The following is a 16,673-nucleotide window of genomic DNA, read 5'->3' as shown; positions in this document are numbered from 1 at the left end:
AAAAGCTTATTGATATATTTGCTTGTTTCACGTTTGATTTCCCTCAAGATGGCAAAATGTCAAGGTCCAAGTCTTGCCTACTCCTTATAGTATATTAAGTACATAAGGCAGTGTGTACTATGTGGTGGTCCCTCTTTCGTTATAAATGCATTGAATAAGTGAACCAATGGCGTAACACTGGGGAATTTTCAAAGTAAGTTCAAGTTGATTGACTGTAATAATCTTCAACAATCTCAGTGACCCTGATTTTATCAGAGGTCCACTTGGATTACTACATTTAGGAGGAAGAATAGAGCAGAGTTACTTAGCCCTGTGGCTTCCCTTTGGAACAACATTGGGATGGATCACTTAGCTGACTTGTCGTAGGTTGGCCAAGTAGGTGAAGTTTTGAATGATTTCAAACATCCCTTGGCAATGTATGACTTCCATGCCATACTGTGAGAAAGGCCTAAGCCGTATGGCCTTTGGTACACTAATTTTCAGTGGTTAACTCAACTGATGGACCCCAGGAAAGGACTAGATATTCTTACAGCTCTATCAGAGAGCAAAGCAGTTTAAATGCAAAGAGCCCAAACTTTGGAGTTGAAACTTGATTTGAATTTTAGCTCAGATACTGAATAGCAGTATAACCCAAAGTGAAAGAAAGTGAAGTCGCTTAGTTTTGTCCGACTCTTTGCGACCCCATGGACTGTAGCCTACCAGGCTTCTCTGTTGATGGGATTCTCCAGGCAAGAATACTGGAGTGGGTTACCATTTCCTTCTCCAGGGATCCTCCTGACCCAGGTCTCCCACACTGGGGGCAGATGCTTTAACCTCTGAGCCACCAGGCAAGTATAACCCAAGGCAAGTGATTTAACCTCTCTGAACTTTAGTGTGTCTTTACCTAAAATGCATGAAGAATAATGAATGCCACACAGAGTTGTAGAATAATTAAGCTGAGACTAAGGTAAAGATCGGAGAAGGCAATAGCACCCCACTCCAGTACTCTTGCCTGGAAAATCCCATGGACGGAGGAGCCTGGTAGGCTCCAGTCCATGGGGTTGTCAAGAGTTAGGCACGACTGAGTGACTTCACTTTCACTTTTCACTTCCATTCGTTGGAGAAGGAAATGGCAACCCACTCCAGTATTTTTGCCTGGAGAATCCCAGGGACAGAGGAGCCTGGTGGGCTGCTGTCTATGGGGTCGCACAGAGTTGGACACAATTGAAGCGACTTAGCAGCAGCAGCAGCAAGGTAAAGATCCCCTGATATTTGCTGGGGTGCTTAACTGTTTATGTAAAGGAAAGGCACATTCCTAAGGGAACAGGATGTGAAAAGGCTCTGAGACAGGAGACAGACTATGTCCCATCTGAAACACTGAAAGATACATGATCTGAGCCAGTGAGCAAAAAGGAGGCCAATGGGAGATGATGCTGGAGAGGCAGGAGAAGTGAAACATGCAGGGACTTAGAGCAATGGGAAATCAGAAAACAGTTTCAAGCAGGGAGTAACACAATTCACGTTTCACTTTGTCTTTGTTTTAATGTTTTGGCCATGCCATGGGGATCTTAGCTCCCCAACCAGGGACCAAACCTGTGCCCCGCAAAGTGGAAGCTTGGAATCTTGACCATCAGACTGTCAGGGAAGTCCCTCACTTTGTTTTTCATGTGTAACATGCTAAATGTTTCATGATTCATGAACTACTGGGTTAAGTTTTGAATTCAGATCTGCTGACTTCAGAGTTTCACCTTTTCCCCATAAACCACCCTACATCCTCAACAGGTCCACATTTGTCCTTTGATAAGGGCTTTAAATGTCAAATCCACTAGCTGTGTGACCTCTGGTAAATTATTTATCCTTGCTATATGCCATTGCTCACATCTCTAAGACTGTCACTATGTGTACTCAGTCGTGTCCAGCTCTTTGTAGCCCCGTGGACTGCAGTGTGCCAGGCTCCTCTGTCCATGAACTTTTCCAGGCAAGAATGGAAATTTTAGTATGAAATTTTTGAAATTTAAGTATGAGTCTTTCTTTGGGTTACTGTGAGGTCAAAATAAGCTAGAGGGGCTTAGAGCTCTTAGGAAGAAAATAACATAAATTTAAGGAAGCTGGTGTTGTTTTTAATGTTATGGTTGAAAGGTGATGGATTTACACCATGAATTCCCCTGTATAATTTACTTTGTAACGGCAAAATAAAATGGCCCTGAAGAAGTATAGACATAGCTGGCCTCCCTGGTATTAGTAAAGCTGAATAATACAGGGGGGTTGCCATTTCCTACTCTAGAGGATATTCTCAGCCCAAGGATCGAACCTGCATCCCCTGTGGTGGCAGGAGGATTCTTTATAACTAAGCCACCTGAGAAGTCCACATTTTGAAACTTAAATGAGTTGTAAATGTTTGGCACAAGGTACATACTAAATATCTATCTGCTACAACATCATGATCATTATTTACCCTTAGAGATAGGGTCAGGGTAAATATAAGATACTTTAGGCGGCTAATGAGGAACTTGTTTTGTGAGAGGTGCTTCTTTCTTTATCTCTCAGTTGAATTCTACCAAACAAGCTGTTTGTACAAGGCGGAAAGTCAAGAGACACGTGTCCTAACCTCACCTCTGCTGAAAATTACTTTCATCTCATTGGACCAGTTATTTATCTCTGATTCTCAGTTTCTCCGTCTGTAATGGGAATTGGAAATTTTAGTATGAGTCTCTCTTTGGGTTACTGTGAGGTCAAAATAAGCTAAAGGGGCTTAGAGTTCTTAGAAAGAAAATAACAACATAAATTTAAGGAAGCTGGTGTTGTTTTTAATATTGTGGTTGAAAGGTGATGGATTTACACCATGAATTCCCCTGTATAATTTGCTTTGTAACGACAAAATGAAATGGCCCTGAAGAAGTCTAGACATAGCTGGCCTCCCTGGTATTAGTAAAGCTGAAGAAATATCAATTAAGATAAATGTCCCAAGACAAAAATATCATTAGCTTTTTGATTCAAGAAGAATCTAAATATCTTCCTCAGAACTCAGATAGTCGTTCATAAATTTCCTCCAGTGAGTTTCTGTGACTCAGAGGCAAGAATGCACTGTATCCATTTTATAAGAGAGCAGCTGACTTGCCTAGGGTCACATAGTAAATCAGCAGCAATTAGAATCTATTATTTCTTGATTTGGAGTTCAGAATCAGAACTTACTAGACTTAATTGATATCGCAGCTTGATTTTGGAATTCAGTTGTCCTTTCTGTTAAACTGTGTCACAAACCATCATGGCAGAATAATTCTGAGATTTCTTCCCACTTAACCTGTCGGTCACAGCCATCTATGTGCTGTGCTGTGCTTAGTCACTCAGTTGTGTCTGACTCTTTGAGACCTCACAGACTGTAGCCCACCAGGCTCCTCTGTCCATGGAGATTCTCCAGGCAAGAATACTGGAGTGGGTTGCCATGCCTTCTGCAGGGGATCTTCCCAAACCAGGGATCTAACCCTCATCTTTTATGTCTCCTGCATTGGCAGGCAGGTTCTTTACCACTAGTGCCCCCCGGGAAGCCCACATATAATATATATGAAAGTAAAAGTCACTCAGTCGTGTCCAACTCTGCAGCCCCATGGATTATACAGTTTGTGTATTTCTCCAGGCCAGAATACTGGAGTGGATAGTCTTTCCCTTCTCCAGGGGATCTTCCCAACCCAGGCAACAAACTCAGGTCTCCCACATTGCAGGTGGATTCTTTACCAGCTGAACCATGAGGGAAGCCCAGGGATACTGCGTTGAGTAGCCTATCCCTTCTCCAGGGTGTCTTCCAAACCCAGGAATTGAACCAGGATCTCCTGCATTGCAGGTGGATTCTTTACCAGCTGAGCTACCAGGGAAGCCCCTGTTTATGTGATGAGCTTGCTATTTGCCAGTTATGCTGCTGTTTTTTTAAGGATCTGCAAATACTTGCCTCAGAGCAGGGCCAACTGAAGACCAAGTTGTGAAAGAGGCCAAGCTTGTTTTGTTATTCATCTCCTTGGACCAGTTATTTATCTCTGATTCTCAGTTTCTCCATCTGTAATAGGAATTGGAAATTTCCCATTTCCAGTCCCAAAGCCCCAGTTATTTCTGGTCTCCTTTTATCAAGATCTACTGTAGTTATTCTCCTCCCACCTTTTTACATCAATGTTTACCTTTCCAATGTTCTGTTTCCAGTGCCTGTGAGAAATGAATTCTTAATATGTTAAGGGAGGTAATAAGTACTTAGTTGAACTATCACAAGAATTTTCTGAATCCTAGATTTTTATACCTAAGGATGATTTAATTTTTATTTTTCTGTCTTCTATAGATTCATTTTCTAAAAAAAAGTAGCTTTCAAGCCAACTGCATATATTAAGTAATAATTAATCTGTTTTCTCATATTTAATTAACAAGGGACTTAAACAGCTGCTATACAGAGCTCCTGATCAGCATGAGATCTAAGCAGTATGACCATCCTGAGATTATTCTATCCAGTGAAAAATAAGGAAATTTCCAGCCTTGCCATATGCAAATGGAGAACTTCAATTAGGCTTTAAAAATAGCAAATATTTTGCTCTTGAAAATCTATGTTCCTTTGTTTAAAAATACTTCATTTTTGGAGACCTAGGCTAGGAAACACCGACTTAATCAAAGTCATCGGTCTGGCTAAATGTTAGGGTAAACATTTTTAGGAGTTCTCAAGGTCTATAAAGACTTTTTTTTAGGGTCAGCATCTTAGCTGAATGTTCAGGAAACATTTTTACCATAATGCACAAATATTTGCATTAACTGATAAATGCCAGGAATTAATAGGTCAAGAGAAATAAATTTCTGCCCTTTGCCTTAACAAAATCACAGTGTAGGGAGAGCAGACTTTAAGCATTCTTTATTTATGAGTAGTTTCTGATTTCTAACTTCCACCTCTGAGGAAATGTAAAACAAAATCTATGACCAAATAAAATAATGAGGAAAATGAGGAATGCAGCTACTTTGCCTATAGAAAAGTTTAGTCGTTGTTTGTCAAGAAAGAACCATGGGCCCTTCCTCCTAAAATGTTTCCATTGGGCTTTATAAGATATTTAATTTCATCCTTGGCTAGGATTTCATTTAGCATTGCTACAAGAAACATTCATAAGACTTTTTTTTTTCTATTTTGTCAATTAATTTGTGGAGAGAAAATCTTTTCTACCTGAAGCTTGATATATAAGAAATGAAACCCTATCATATCCCCACACTGATTGAGCCTTTCAGATTTATTATCCAGATATATCACATCACATCACATTATATCATATCATAGTGTGACTCAAAATTAGTTTTTCCAGTAAGTAAACACTAAACTCTTCAGCCTGACCTAGGAGATGCTATTGTTGTGTTATAGGAGACAGAGTAAATTTAAACCTGACCGCATGTTCTTTAATTCTTAGTTTACTTTCAAGGATCTATTTAAGTACTGCTTCTTCCAAGAAGGACTTCCCAGGTGGCACAGTGGTAAAGAATCCACCTGCTAATGCAGGAGATGTAAGAGATATAGATTCGATCCCTGGGCTGCTGTGGGAAGATCCCATGGAGGAGAAAATGGCAACCCACTGCCATATTCTTGCCTGGAAAATTCCATAGACAGAGCGGTCTAGCGGGCTGCAGTTCATGGGGTTGCAAAGAGTTGGACACAGCTGAGCACAGATGCACAGGGGTCTTCTGAGAACCCTTACCTGCTGGCACTGGCTGGATATGAATGCTTTTTTTCCCCCTGTGAACCCTATATCATTTTAAAATTCTCTTATATGCTGTCTTAAATAAGAGTCATGTACTTATTTTATTTCTTGCAATAGATGGAGGATTCTTTTAAGTGAGGGCCTTTTTTGCAAGACTATGTTCACAAAGAGTGTAGATTAGCAGAGTCCTTGATTATATGTACTCATTGAGTGAGTGAATGAACTCAGTCCTTACTTCTTAATATTGGGGAACCAAAGTACATATATCTCTTAGTGTTCAGTGTATTGTGAGCTATTTACTTGGGCCATAAGATATTTGGAAGAAATGATCTGATGCTGCTGGAAATGGAGATGGGGCTAATGAGGGCATTTAAAATTTTTTTGTTTTGTTTAATAAAAAACTCGCCAAAAACAGTGGGAAGGAGAGAGAAAAGTTTCCATGGCAACCTCCAACGCTGTACCTCTGAAGATTCAGTTTATACATTTAAAAAAATGTGCCTTCATTTATTCTTCCCATGGAGACTGGGCCTTAGTTAACTGCTAAAAAGTTTTATGGAGGAGGTTTTAATGATACCTGCCAATTTGGGGGAAGGTAAAGAGGAAAGAAAGCTTACCATAGCTGGTGAAATATACCCAGATTTCTGCACTTTTTGACTTCCCAGAATAAATGTGTATGAGTGATGACAGGAGGAGTGAAGGTGGGGTTGATACCTTGTCCAGAAGAAATATGACTAGACTGACCTAATGCCATGTTTGTACACATTACCCATCTCATTATGTGGTTGTTTTAGTCACTAAGTCAGGTCCAACTCTTTTGTGACCCCATGGACTATAGCCCGCCAGGCTCCAGGCAAGAGTACTGGAGTGGGTTTCCATTTCCTTCTCCAGAGGATCTTCCTGACCCAGGGAACAAACCCATGTATCCTGCGTCTCCTGCATTGGCAGGCAGATTCTTTACCACTGAGCCACTTGGGAAGCCCCCATTTCATCATACTGTTAGCTTGAAAGAAGCCTTAGTAAATACAGTTACATTGATCATCAAATGCAACTCTTTTTTGGTGTAGGAAATACATGAGTTCAAAATCAACATATGTTTATCAAGAAAGGTAGAGGGATAAATCTTGACATTAAAGTTAATTAAAAAATCTTAGCTGCCCAGGCATTTACTAGCCATATGGAATTGAAGAGTTACCTAATTTTCCACAAGCCAATGTTTTGTCATGTGTATAGCAAGGACAGTGCCTACCCCATTGGGGGTTTTGTGACATTTAAAAGACCAGAACAGGTCAAGACATACACTAAGATCTCAGAAAGCGTTAGATGATGATGATAGTGATGTAATGATGGGAGTGATAGTAGTGATGTGGTGATGATTTCCTTCTGTAAATAGTACTATGTTATGCATCGAGAATAAAACAAATCAAATCTTACATAGGAAATGCCCTCATGGAGACTGTGATTTAACCTGGAATATGTGACTGTCACAGTACAATTAAATAGTAATATAGTCCAAACTCCTAAGACAACATCAAAGGCCCTGATTATGTTTCCTACTACCCTTCTCCTCTTCCTTTCCTGCCACCACTCCCAACACAAGTTGACATCCACACGCAAGCCATACCAGTTACTCTCTACCCTCTGAGCCCAACACCAACACCCAGCTCTCATTCCTCTGCCTTACACATACCACTTCTTTTTGATCTGCTCTTCCCCTCTTCATTCACCTGTTGATCTATCCTTCAGAACTCGACTTCTTGAAACTGTCCCTACATCTCTTCTGGGTCCCAGAGCACTCATATTTATCTCTGTTAAGAAGCATTTCATTACATCAACATTTATGATGCATGTGCCACCCACTGAAATAGGAATGGGATACAAAACCCAAGAAATTATGAGATCTGACCTGGGGAATTTTTGCTTTTATTTTTTATTATTCTCCTTGCCCTTAATGACAAATGTTGTCATATTTCTTTATCCTTTTTTTTTTCTTACCTTAAGGATGAATACAGGGTCTGACATGTAATAGATAATAAAGGTTGATGGGATAAAAGAAAAATTGATAGACTAAAAGAAGGGGTTCCCTGGTGACTCAAATAGTAAAGAATCTGTCTTCAATGAAGGAGACCTGGGTTCCATCCCTGGGTCAGGAAGACCCCCTAGAGAAGGAAATGGCTACCCACACCAGCATTCTTGCAGGGAGAATTCCATGGACAGAGGAGCCTGACAAGCTACAGTCCATGGAGTCACAGAGTCAGACAGCACTGGACAACTGACACTGTCACTTTCAGGATAAAAGAAAGAGATGGAGGCATTTAGCACAGAGAATAGTTACACCAAATACACTGTCAGTGGTAGTGAAGAAGGAGAATTCAATAAGTTAGGTGATAGGAGGTAGAGGTTAGGTAGACAGATACTCTGATTCCAACAAGGTTGTGTTCATTTTGAAGGCATGCTTGGTGGGATACTTTTTTCACAAACGAGTGGGCACACCGAATGTAAGCTGTCTCATTTAATCTTATAAGCATATTGGAAAGAGGAACTCAAGCCGGTGGCTGCAGAGGGACAGTTATTGCATGGATTTGAACGTGTCTTGATTCTCTTTCAAAGCCAATTTTGTTGCAGAATATTCATTGTTTTTATAATCATGTGGAAGTTATTCCTCTATTTGTGTAGGCCATGTAGGAGTGAATAAAATTAAAAGTCACCATTTTTATGCCCAGTAAGTGACTGGATTGTACTTTAAGCAAGGGTAAGCCTCCTAAGTAGAGAGGCATGGCTGAAGGACAGGTTCCCAGTATTTGAAACACCAGATGTCTGTTGCCCGGGGGAGAAAGTCTCCACTAGAGAGGAGAGGGTTTTATATTTTTATTTTACTTTTTCCTTTTGGGTGATGCTTGTTTATTTCTTTCTTTTTCATTTGTAGACAATATTTATTGAGCCCCCAGGCTATTTAAGGCACCATGCTAGGTGCTAGGACTGAAGTGGGGCCTAGATCAGATCCGTGCAGAGATATTTAATGTAGATTAACAGAATTTCTAAAAGAGGATAATAGCAGATGTAGGCCTAGTCCCCAGTGTACACCCTGCCACAAAAATCTATCCCCCACCTCTCTTTTCCAACCCCAAAGCAGTTTTATACAAAAGAAGTGACCTATTTTGAACCTGAGTGGTAGGGTGCATTTACTGCTTCACGAGCCTCTGTGTGAAAAAAATAAAAGAAAAAAACAACATTCTGTTGGTTAGAATTGTAAGCAAGTCTTCCCAGCCAGGAGCAAAAATGATGACATCGTTTTTCTTGGTTTTTTTTTTTTTTTTTTTCTTTCTTTTTTCGGTCTCCACTACTATACTGAAGAAAAAGGAATCATTTTCCTTTCTCCCTTTCTCACCAAAGCTGGTGAAGGAGGCTTGTCTTTTGCTATTAACAGAACTCTGCCCTATTCTCAAGGAATCTTAATAAGTGTCACCTAAGAAGGACCTCGGAGAAGGCAATGGCACCCCACTCCAGTACTCTTGCCTGGAAAATCCCATGGATAGAGGAGCCTGGTAGGCTGCAGTCCATGGGGTCGCTAAGAGTCAGACACGACCGAGCGACTTCACTTTCACTTTTCTCTTTCGTGCATTGGAGAAGGAAATGGCAACCCACTCCAGTGTTCTTGCCTGGAGAATCCCAGGGACAGGGGAGCCTGGTGGGCTGCCGTCTCTGGGGTCGCACAGAGTCGGACACGACTGAAGCGACTTAACAGCAGCAGCGAGAAGGGCCTAAGGAATGAAACTCCAGGAAGATGCTAGAGGTGAAAGCACCAAACTCCTCTCTGCAGAGCTGGCACCGAGTGCCCACCGAGCTCAGTGGAGAGGCTGCACTGGAAATCTGGACTGGGTGCCACGCTTTCTCAAAGCAGGTGTGGTTGATCTATTAAATCCACAAGGAAATACTTCTGTTGTAGTAAGTGACCAACTGCCACATGGATGCAGATGTTAATAAAACATTCTTCCCACCAGATTACTCATTTGTGAAGGCTTTGGTAATAACCAAAATTATCAACATGGTATTACTAAGGGAAAAGGGCTGAGATTTGGTGATAGAACTTTTGGTTGTAGATTAATTTAACCTCTAAATACAACTTATATTTCCTTTTAACAATTGTGTCCTTTATATGTTGTTTTTACCAAAAATCGCCGTATTTGAGCCGTGGAAAAACACATGAACTTTGACATTAAGGCACTAAAATTCCTGCACACTATGGAAGCTGCCCAGGGTTATCAAGTTAGGAAGCGGTGGAGATGGAGCTGAGACTGTTTGCCATCCTTTGCAAATGTGTTGATCTCAGAATATAATACTGCTTATGACTTTTCATTGGTTTCAGGAGTTTCCAGTAGGGCTTCTTAAAATCAGGCAGTATATTTAATATTACTGATGAGGAATTAAACATGATTTAAGACCATGTTGCAGAGATGAGATGATTTGATCATAGGATACAACAAACCGAGGAATTTTCCTCTTAGTAGCACTGTTTATAAAATGAGCTATGATAGATTTTGCACGAGACTACAAAATAATCATACCCTTTATTGTGTATTTCCCCAGCCATTTTGCTTTATTAATGGTTGTACTTTCAAATGTTGAGTTTTTACATCGCTGTTAATATAATATGTCTTTAAATCACTACTTAAAAAAAAAAGAACTATTTAACATTGGCCCCTCTTACATTAACTGCTCTTGCCATGTATTTTAGATGATCTCCAAAGCTTTCTGTCAAACATGCAAAACACAACCCAAAGGACTGTCATTTTCACACAGGAGAACCACGTTGCATCTTTAGTCCACATTAGATTGACATGCCATGGTCTAATTCAATTGAAATGGAAAAATATTTTTATCTTTTATATTCAATATATTGTACTTGGTTTGGGTGAAACAATGAAGGAAAAATGAGTGGGGAGCTTAAAAATTCAGTGGAAGAGAAAGGTATACAAACAAGTAATGGAAATACAAGGCTGGATGAAATACATATTATTTATTCATTCATACATATTATAGGTAAATACATTGCTATGGAAGCAAAAGTGAAAAAGCAATTAAACTTAATAGGAAGACTGGGGAAAGTGTCACAGAACTGTGACAGCTGAGCTGGGTTTTCACGAATGGGTTGGATTTTCTTCTGTAAAGAAGTGGGCAGGGGCTGGCACTCTGGGCTGAGAGAATATCAAGGGCAGGCAAAGATAAAGCAGTGTGAAAGTATGTCTAGGAAACCACACATGGCTAAGGGAATTGGAAATATGACTAGAGAATTGGAATAAAATTGAGGTGGACCAGGGCAGCAGCAGCAGTAGCGGTACTTGGTTTGCCAGACTTAGCAAATAAAATTCTCTTGAAAGGATTCCCTCAATAAATCTATTTCACATAAATTCTTGTTTTAGGTTTTGCTTCTAGGAGGCCTGAACTAAGGCTAAGTCCTGTATGATCTGGTTACTGCATACCTTGCTAATCTCATTTCATACTACTTTTTCTCCTGTGTATTTGATTTCAGCAGTGCTGGCCTCTTTGCTGTGTGTTGGTGTGCTAAGCATCTGCTAATTTTAGGGTATTTATACTTATTCTTCTCTCCATTTGAAACTGTAAATGTCAACAGTTAATGTCAGTCCCCTCTAGATCTTATTTATCTCTCTATCTATCCACATCTGCACCAATACCTACATCTGTATCTATATTTGCATCTGCATCTATCTTTTTATTGTTTTGGCCACATTAGCAGATTTTTGTATCAACGACACCCAATTAGTTAGATGTGTCTCAGATGGTAAAGAATCTGCCTGCAATGCCAGAGACCCAGTTCAATCCCTGGGTTGGGAAGATCCCTTGGAGAAGGGAATGGCAACCCACTCCAGTATCCTCGCCTGGAGAATCCCATGGACAGAGGAGCCTGTCTATAGTCCATGGGGCCACAAAGAGTCAGACACGACTGAGTGATTAAAACACAACACACACCAGTAACCATACCTTTGATTAGTTCCCTCCTAAAGTGACTCTGGGCTTGGTCCTATGGACTTGATCAGTTGGACATCAACACATGACATAAGCAGCAACTTCTTAAGTGCTGAAACATTGAGATTTATCCTTTAGGATGCTGTTACCAACTTGTTCCAAGCTTGGGCTAGTCTGTTGAAGAGACCATATAGAGGAGTACCTTGGGTCTGACTGATAGCTTTAGATAAGCAACAGCTATGCCACTGAGGCCTTGTAGGATCATCTAGCTCCAGTTGAGATGCCAAGTTATTACAGCTTTATCATTCAGGGGTGACCAGCCAAAAGCTGCCCAGCTGAACCCAGCCCAAATTGCAGAATCTTCTGCTTTATTGACTATGACAAAGCCTTTGACTGTGTGGATCACAATAAACTGTGGAAAATTCTTCAAGAGATGGGAATACCAGACCACCTGATCTGCCTCTTGAAAAATTTGTATGCAGGTCAGGAAGCAACAGTTAGAACTGGACATGGAACGATAGACTGGTTCCAAATAGGAAAAGGAGTTCGTCAAGGCTGTATATTGTCATCCTGTTTATTTAACTTATATGCAGAGTTCATCATGAGAAACACTGGACTGGAAGAAGCACAAGCTGGAATCGAGATTGCCGGGAGAAATATCAATAACCTCAGGTATGCAGATGACACCACCCTTATGGTAGAAAGTGAAGAGGAACTCAAAAGCCTCTTGATGAAAGTGAAAGAGGAGAGTGAAAAAGTTGGCTTAAAGCTCAACATTCAGAAAACGAAGATCATGGCCTCCAGTCCTATCATTTCATGGGAAATAGATGGGGAAACAGTGGAAACAGTGTCAGACTTTATTTTGGGGGGCTCCAAAATCACTGCAGATGGTGCCTGAAACCATGAAATTAAAAGACGCTTACTCCTTGGAAGGAAAGTTATGACCAACCTAGATAGCATATTGAAAAGCAGAGACATTACTTTTCCAACAAAGGTCCGTCTAGTCAAGGCTATGGTTTTTCCTGTGGTCATGTATGGATGTGAGAGTTGGACTGTGAAGAAGGCTGAGCGCCGAAGAATTGATGCTTTTGAACTGTGGTGTTGGAGAAGACTCTTGAGAGTCCCTTGGACTGCAAGGAGATCCAAGCAGTCCATTCTGAAGGAGATCAGCCCTGGGATTTCTTTGGAAGGACTGATGCTAAAGCTGAAACTCCAGTACTTTGGCCACCTCATGCAAAGAGTTGACTCATTGGAAAAGACTCTGATGCTGGGAGGGATTGGGGGCAGGAGGAGAAGGGGACGACAGAGGATGAGATGGCTGGATGGCATCACTGACTCGATGGATGTGAGTCTGAGTGAACTCCAGGAGTTGGTGATGGACAGGGAGGCCTGGTGTGCTGTGATTCATGGGGTCGCAAAGAGTTGGACACAACTGAGCGACTGAACTGAACTGAACTGAAGCAAATCAGTGGTTGTTACTTTAAACCTCTGATTTGAGGGTGTTTGGTTACATAGCAATTGATAAGTGATAGAGTTATAGCATACTTATTTGGAAAATATTTGTCCCTTATATGATCATTCCCAACACCTCTATTGCAGTAACCCTAACCCTAGCCAGAGTCATCTGTCATTTACTTCTCTCCATAATCTAACATTACATGGGTTCAATTCCTGGGTGGGGAAGATCCCCTGGAGGAGGGCATGGCAATCCACTCCAGTATTCTTGCCTGGAGAATCCCACAGACAGAGGAGCCTGGTGGGCTACAGTCCACAGGGTTGCAAAGAGTCAGACACGACTGAAGCAATTTAGCATGCATAATCTGACATTATTCTACATACTGTAATCTAATTATTTAGGAAATCAAGTGATTTGCTGAAGACTTTGACTTGCAGCCAGATTGTTTCATCACTCTCTTTCCTTAGTTTCCTAAGGGATCTTAACTAGTTTCATTCTACCTTTTTATTCCTCACCAGGTATCTTCCCTTGATCTTGTGGTATTTCTCAAGTTTACTCCAGTTGTATTGACCATAAAGAGTTAAAAGACACTCAGTGCTCAGAGGTGCCTGGAGAATCCCAGGGACGGCAGAGCCTGGTGAGCTGCCGTCTATGGGGTCGCACAGAGTCGGACACGACTGAAGTGATTGAGCAGCAGCAGCAGCAGCAGTGGTCAGAGGACTAATTAGCTAAACTCTTCTAGTTTAAATTTTTTAATCTTTAAAATGGGATGGTTGGGATGTATTTATATTCTTGGTCATCCTCAACCAGGTTCAATATTTAATCTTTAACCCATATGGTAATTTTCCTATTGTTTCTATTTCTGTATTGCTTTTTAAAAAGTCCATCCCATTAGACTTTAATTTCATGGGTAAAGTATTCTGTTTGTTAAAAGGAAAAAAAAAAAGAATTCTAGAGCTATTGAACATAATTTTTAGTTGTGGTGCTTCAGGATTCCAAATTTAGGTATAAAGTTATTACACAAAGCATTTTACTAACTGAGCTGAGCTCCAGTTTTCCAATTTATCTAATGGTCTTTTCCTTTGTAGATTTGCTGATATGATGAAATAATGAAAATATGGAGTTCCTTGGGCAGCTCCTATAAGATAAGGTAGGCAATAAATACATGATAATCATTATCATCATGATAAATATTAATTTTAACAAGGTGAGTCTCTCATGCACATTCTTCCAGCTAAGTCTGAAATTATGGACCTATTCTGATACATTTTGAAGAATTTATATGATTTATTTCCCTGACATTTTATGGAAATTGAATGACATTGGAGGACTAATGATAATAATGCCTAGTAATTATTGAGCACATATCACATGGCAGGCACCACTCTAAACATTTCACATGTATTAACTTGTTGAATACTCACAAGAACCCTGTTAGAGAGCATATGGGTTTTCTCCCTATTTTACAGTAGAGGAAATAAGATGTGAGAAGTTAAGTAACTTTTAAAGGCAGTTCAGCTGATGGGGGCAGAATGAGACTCTTACCCAAATTAGTGTAGTTTTAAATCTATACTCATAAATAGCACTCAGCTGTGTACTCTTGCCTTTCTAAAATTCATTTTGATGAGTGTTTGATGGATTACCTCTACCACAAACACCAGATTTCTTATTAAAATGGGTTTGTTCTTTGTTCTGTACACAGGCTTTCATTTATGATTTACATTGTTTTTATTCTGATTTCAGCTCAATGGGTAATCACCTTTTCTCAGCATCCATGACTAAATCTTACTCTGTGGAAAATGAAATCCATTGCTGCCTTCTCATCTCTCTCAGTGACAGGAGGAAACACCTGGAGTGAGACAAGAACTCTTTCCTGCTTGAATTATAGAATTGAGAGTACCTTAGAGATCATAATCTAACCCTCTCCCTGCATATACAAAGGAACTGAGGCCACAGATGATTCTGTTAATTTCATTATCTCATTAAGTCATTCATTCTACCATTCAGCAGTAGTTGAAGTGTCCTAAGAACAGTTTATGCGTATGTGTGTTCTCAGCTGCTCAGTCGTGTCCGAGTCTTTGCAGGCCCATGGACTGTAGCCCGCTAGGCTCCTCTGTCCATGGAATTTTCTAGGCAAGAATACTGGAGAGGGTTGCTGTTTCCTTTTCCAGGCGATCTTCCTGCCGTAGGGGTCGAACCCGCATCTCTTGCCTCTCCTGCATTGGCAGGCGGCTTCTTTACCACTAGAGCCCCTTGGGATGCCCAGGAACCAGTCTGTACTTTGCACTGAAACAAGTTATTTCCCTGAGAGCTGTGGAGAATGTCAGTAGATACCCTAGGAGTTGAGGGCAGCTGAGAGCTCACAATCCAACACTAAGAGGACTTTCAGATTGCCATGATTTCTAAAATGCTGGGGTCACATTTTAAATAAAATGCTTCAGAACTTCCCCAAGTATTGCTGGTTTCCCTCCTCTAAGTTGTTTTAAGTCCCCAAGTCATATAATATTTCTAACAAAACATTTTTGCTCAAATCTAAGTTTTTTAAAAGGACACATGTCAATTCGTCATACTCTTGGGGCAAAGACAACTCACTTTGAGCTATTCAGTGCATTTATATTGAGTTTTTAAAATATATGCTATTTTAGTTAACTCATACAGTACTTGAAATTGCTTTTCAGAAGGAGTAAGCGACCATTTCAAACTATGCTATTTAGAAAGAACAATTTCATTTTAAACAATTCGCCACAGGTCAGCTTATTTCAGAACTCCTGGAATCCAGTGGCCTATCATTATGACAGTTAGTTGAAATTCTCCATGGAAGAATTTCTATCCTATATTCTGACATAATGGAAGGATCTAAAATGTTACAGACATATCACTTTCTTCTTTTTCCTAATACAAACATTCATTTGCCTGCAATTTAAAATTTTAAAGTTATTTTTCAAGATCCATCATCCTTGGCTTGCTTACAACAGGGTTGTTATGGGAATTTCATGGGGTGATTTAGTGCTATTGAGGCATTTTTTACTTATATAAGGATACATGCTAGGGGTTACTGTGTGCTGGGAATTATGCTAGGTGTCTGAGCTACAAAGACAAAAACATGGAAGAGAGTTTGACAGAGTGATGGAACTAAATGTTTTAGAGTCTATGAGTCTATGTCTATGAGTCAGACATATTGTTGGGCACTCTATATATGTCAGTTCTTCTAGCTTTTTAACCCTATGGGGTATGTATTCTGATTTTTCAGATATAGAAGCTGAGCTCAAAAATATCAGTAAAACTCAGATCACTCAGTTTAATAAATATGATGGAGGATAAATATGGCATCATGTAATATTTATTAGTTTATGTGTATGAATTCTAAAATGGAATTATAAACAAATGACCTGGGAACTAAGGAGAACACAAATTATTCTTTCTAGGGTGCTGCTCTAAGGTTAGGCTTTGGGAGTTGTATGAGAAAGAGGTGGAACTAGTGGACTTCTGGATTAAAGAAATGGAATAAAGAAGTTCTTTCAAAGATGAAACAGTGCGTTAGGGAGTAG

The 16,673-nt window shown here is 40.1% G+C and overlaps 1 long non-coding RNA gene across 2 annotated transcripts in view; it reads left to right on the top strand.

The window, feature by feature from the left end:
* The window catches only part of LOC129629264 (uncharacterized), a 488,327-nt gene that overhangs the window by 425,699 nt on the left and 45,955 nt on the right, over positions 1–16,673 (top strand). For both annotated transcript variants that reach the window (XR_008703114.1, XR_008703113.1), the window contains one exon: positions 14,214–14,275. This is a non-coding gene — a long non-coding RNA (uncharacterized LOC129629264). The remainder of the gene's footprint in view (positions 1–14,213; positions 14,276–16,673) is intronic.

Source organism: Bubalus kerabau, chromosome 15 (assembly GCF_029407905.1).
Source record: "Bubalus kerabau isolate K-KA32 ecotype Philippines breed swamp buffalo chromosome 15, PCC_UOA_SB_1v2, whole genome shotgun sequence".
NCBI classification, from domain to species: Eukaryota; Metazoa; Chordata; class Mammalia; order Artiodactyla; family Bovidae; genus Bubalus; species Bubalus kerabau.
This window is presented reverse-complemented; position numbering and strand designations above follow the sequence as displayed.